The sequence below is a fragment of the Schistocerca americana genome, unplaced genomic scaffold (assembly GCF_021461395.2).
Source record: "Schistocerca americana isolate TAMUIC-IGC-003095 unplaced genomic scaffold, iqSchAmer2.1 HiC_scaffold_681, whole genome shotgun sequence".
NCBI classification, from domain to species: domain Eukaryota; kingdom Metazoa; phylum Arthropoda; class Insecta; order Orthoptera; family Acrididae; genus Schistocerca; species Schistocerca americana.
Window position 1 is genome coordinate 5,581 of NW_025726436.1, and position 4,420 is coordinate 10,000.

The 4,420-nt window shown below is 57.6% G+C and overlaps 3 non-coding genes across 3 annotated transcripts in view; all 3 read left to right on the forward strand.

Annotated features, from left to right (window-relative positions):
* Positions 1 to 330: 330 nt before the first annotated feature.
* Positions 331 to 2,240, forward strand: LOC124589061. Its single transcript, XR_006975960.1, has one exon. It is a non-coding gene; the product is annotated as a small subunit ribosomal RNA (ribosomal RNA).
* A 351-nt stretch (positions 2,241 to 2,591) lies between these two features.
* Positions 2,592 to 2,746, forward strand: LOC124589059. Its single transcript, XR_006975958.1, has one exon. It is a non-coding gene; the product is annotated as a 5.8S ribosomal RNA (ribosomal RNA).
* A 188-nt stretch (positions 2,747 to 2,934) lies between these two features.
* Positions 2,935 to 4,420, forward strand: part of LOC124589065 — a 4,222-nt gene continuing 2,736 nt past the window's right edge. The window contains exon 1 of the ribosomal RNA XR_006975964.1: positions 2,935 to 4,420. This exon is cut by the window's right edge and continues 2,736 nt beyond it. This is a non-coding gene — a ribosomal RNA (large subunit ribosomal RNA).

Consider the following 4,420-nt stretch of genomic DNA (forward strand, 5'->3'; position numbering starts at 1 on the left):
TAGGTGGCGCGTGTTGTCTCCCGCCGGCAATGCCACGACAGCACGCTCCCGGGCCTCTGTCGGCAGCGGCAAGCTCAGTTGGGAGCACGGGTGGTCGCACCTAAAGCGTCTACTCGCCAAACTCCGGGCGATTGCGCCTCTCTCGAACCCGACCAAGTACTTAGGACGGCGCTGCGCGCCGCCGGGACCTGAGAGGGTTTCGAGGTGTATTGTGCAGGGGAGCTCAGCCTCCTCCTGTTTGCAGAATAATTGAGCGGACGCTTGCGTGTTCGCGCGGGCCCCCGGGACACACTCCCGGGCGGCCGGCTGCTCAGCTCTAGTTGACGCAGCTCCCTGGTTGATCCTGCCAGTAGTCATATGCTTGTCTCAAAGATTAAGCCATGCATGTCTCAGTACAAGCCGCATTAAGGTGAAACCGCGAATGGCTCATTAAATCAGTTATGGTTCCTTAGATCGTACCCACGTTACTTGGATAACTGTGGTAATTCTAGAGCTAATACATGCAAACAGAGTCCCGACCAGAGATGGAAGGGACGCTTTTATTAGATCAAAACCAATCGGTCGGCTCGTCCGGTCCGTTTGCCTTGGTGACTCTGAATAACTTTGGGCTGATCGCACGGTCCTCGTACCGGCGACGCATCTTTCAAATGTCTGCCTTATCAACTGTCGATGGTAGGTTCTGCGCCTACCATGGTTGTAACGGGTAACGGGGAATCAGGGTTCGATTCCGGAGAGGGAGCCTGAGAAACGGCTACCACATCCAAGGAAGGCAGCAGGCGCGCAAATTACCCACTCCCGGCACGGGGAGGTAGTGACGAAAAATAACGATACGGGACTCATCCGAGGCCCCGTAATCGGAATGAGTACACTTTAAATCCTTTAACGAGTATCTATTGGAGGGCAAGTCTGGTGCCAGCAGCCGCGGTAATTCCAGCTCCAATAGCGTATATTAAAGTTGTTGCGGTTAAAAAGCTCGTAGTTGGATTTGTGTCCCACGCTGTTGGTTCACCGCCCGTCGGTGTTTAACTGGCATGTATCGTGGGACGTCCTGCCGGTGGGGCGAGCCGAAGGCGTGCGACGCGCCTCGTGCGTGCTCGTGCGTCCCGAGGCGGACCCCGTTGCAATCCTACCAGGGTGCTCTTGAGTGAGTGTCTCGGTGGGCCGGCACGTTTACTTTGAACAAATTAGAGTGCTTAAAGCAGGCAAGCCCGCCTGAATACTGTGTGCATGGAATAATGGAATAGGACCTCGGTTCTATTTTGTTGGTTTTCGGAACCCGAGGTAATGATTAATAGGGACAGGCGGGGGCATTCGTATTGCGACGTTAGAGGTGAAATTCTTGGATCGTCGCAAGACGAACAGAAGCGAAAGCATTTGCCAAGTATGTTTTCATTAATCAAGAACGAAAGTTAGAGGTTCGAAGGCGATCAGATACCGCCCTAGTTCTAACCATAAACGATGCCAGCCAGCGATCCGCCGCAGTTCCTCCGATGACTCGGCGGGCAGCCTCCGGGAAACCAAAGCTTTTGGGTTCCGGGGGAAGTATGGTTGCAAAGCTGAAACTTAAAGGAATTGACGGAAGGGCACCACCAGGAGTGGAGCCTGCGGCTTAATTTGACTCAACACGGGAAACCTCACCAGGCCCGGACACCGGAAGGATTGACAGATTGATAGCTCTTTCTTGATTCGGTGGGTGGTGGTGCATGGCCGTTCTTAGTTGGTGGAGCGATTTGTCTGGTTAATTCCGATAACGAACGAGACTCTAGCCTGCTAACTAGTCGCGTGACATCCTTCGTGCTGTCAGCGATTACTTTTCTTCTTAGAGGGACAGGCGGCTTCTAGCCGCACGAGATTGAGCAATAACAGGTCTGTGATGCCCTTAGATGTTCTGGGCCGCACGCGCGCTACACTGAAGGAATCAGCGTGTCTTCCTAGGCCGAAAGGTCGGGGTAACCCGCTGAACCTCCTTCGTGCTAGGGATTGGGGCTTGCAATTGTTCCCCATGAACGAGGAATTCCCAGTAAGCGCGAGTCATAAGCTCGCGTTGATTACGTCCCTGCCCTTTGTACACACCGCCCGTCGCTACTACCGATTGAATGATTTAGTGAGGTCTTCGGACTGGTACGCGGCATTGACTCTGTCGTTGCCGATGCTACCGGAAAGATGACCAAACTTGATCATTTAGAGGAAGTAAAAGTCGTAACAAGGTTTCCGTAGGTGAACCTGCGGAAGGATCATTACCGACTAGACTGCATGTCGTTCGATGTGCGTGTCGTGTCGCGCAACACGCTACCTGTACGGCTCGCAGTAGCCGTGCGCCGCGTGCGGAACCACGCGTGCTTCTCAAAACTAACGCCAATGTTGTGTGGTACGAGCGCTGAAGCGCTGGAGCGGCTGGCCTGCGGCACCTGGCGCCTGGCGCCGGTTTTGAATGACTTTCGCCCGACTGCCTGTCCGCTCCGGTGTGGAGCCGTACGACGCCCATCGGCCGTGAGGCCGTTGGACACAGAACGCTTGAACAGGGGCCGCCACACGCCTACGTCCCGCCTATGCAACTGTCTTGAAAGAGACAGTGGAAACTAAGAAAAGATCACCCAGGACGGTGGATCACTCGGCTCGTGGGTCGATGAAGAACGCAGCAAATTGCGCGTCGACATGTGAACTGCAGGACACATGAACATCGACGTTTCGAACGCACATTGCGGTCCATGGATTCCGTTCCCGGGCCACGTCTGGCTGAGGGTCGGCTACGTATACTGAAGCGCGCGGCGTTTGCCCCGCTTCGCAGACCTGGGAGCGTCGCGGCCGCCTGTGGGGCCGGCCGCGCCTCCTGAAACGTGCGATGCGCGCCCGTCGCCTGGCGGTTCGCATACCGGTACTTACTCGGTAGCGTGCACAGCCGGCTGGCGGTGTGGCGTGCGACACCTCGTACAACGACCTCAGAGCAGGCGAGACTACCCGCTGAATTTAAGCATATTACTAAGCGGAGGAAAAGAAACTAACAAGGATTCCCCCAGTAGCGGCGAGCGAACAGGGAAGAGTCCAGCACCGAACCCCGCAGGCTGCCGCCTGTCGTGGCATGTGGTGTTTGGGAGGGTCCACTACCCCGACGCCTCGCGCCGAGCCCAAGTCCAACTTGAATGAGGCCACGGCCCGTAGAGGGTGCCAGGCCCGTAGCGGCCGGTGCGAGCGTCGGCGGGACCTCTCCTTCGAGTCGGGTTGCTTGAGAGTGCAGCTCCAAGTGGGTGGTAAACTCCATCTGAGACTAAATATGACCACGAGACCGATAGCGAACAAGTACCGTGAGGGAAAGTTGAAAAGAACTTTGAAGAGAGAGTTCAAAAGTACGTGAAACCGTTCTGGGGTAAACGTGAGAAGTCCGAAAGGTCGAACGGGTGAGATTCACGCCCATCCGGCCACAGGCCTCCGCCCTCGGCAGATGGGGCCGGCCGCCCGCGCGGAGCAATCCGCGGCGGGGTCGTGTCCGGTTGCCTTTCCACTCGCCGCGGGGTGGGGCCGTTCCGGTGTGCGGTGGGCCGCACTTCTCCCCTAGTAGGACGTCGCGACCCGCTGGGTGCCGGCCTACGGCCCGGGTGCGCAGCCTGTCCTTCCGCGGGCCTCGGTTCGCGTCTGTTGGGCAGAGCCCCGGTGTCCTGGCTGGCTGCCCGGCGGTATATCTGGAGGAGTCGATTCGCCCCTTTGGGCGCTCGGGCTCCCGGCAAGCGCGCGCGGTTCTTCCCGGATGACGGACCTACCTGGCCCGGCCCCGGACCCGCGCCGCTGTTGGCTCGGGATGCTCTCGGGCGGAATAATCGCTCCCGTCAGCGGCGCTTCAGCTTTGGACAATTTCACGACCCGTCTTGAAACACGGACCAAGGAGTCTAACATGTGCGCGAGTCATTGGGCTGTACGAAACCTAAAGGCGTAATGAAAGTGAAGGTCTCGCCTTGCGCGGGCCGAGGGAGGATGGGGCTTCCCCGCCCTTCACGGGGCGGCGGCCTCCGCACTCCCGGGGCGTCTCGTCCTCATTGCGAGGTGAGGCGCACCTAGAGCGTACACGTTGGGACCCGAAAGATGGTGAACTATGCCTGGCCAGGACGAAGTCAGGGGAAACCCTGATGGAGGTCCGTAGCGATTCTGACGTGCAAATCGATCGTCGGAGCTGGGTATAGGGGCGAAAGACTAATCGAACCATCTAGTAGCTGGTTCCCTCCGAAGTTTCCCTCAGGATAGCTGGTGCTCGTACGAGTCTCATCCGGTAAAGCGAATGATTAGAGGCCTTGGGGCCGAAACGACCTCAACCTATTCTCAAACTTTAAATGGGTGAGATCTCCGGCTTGCTTGATATGCTGAAGCCGCGAGCAAACGACTCGGATCGGAGTGCCAAGTGGGCCACTTTTGGTAAGCAGAACTGGCGCTG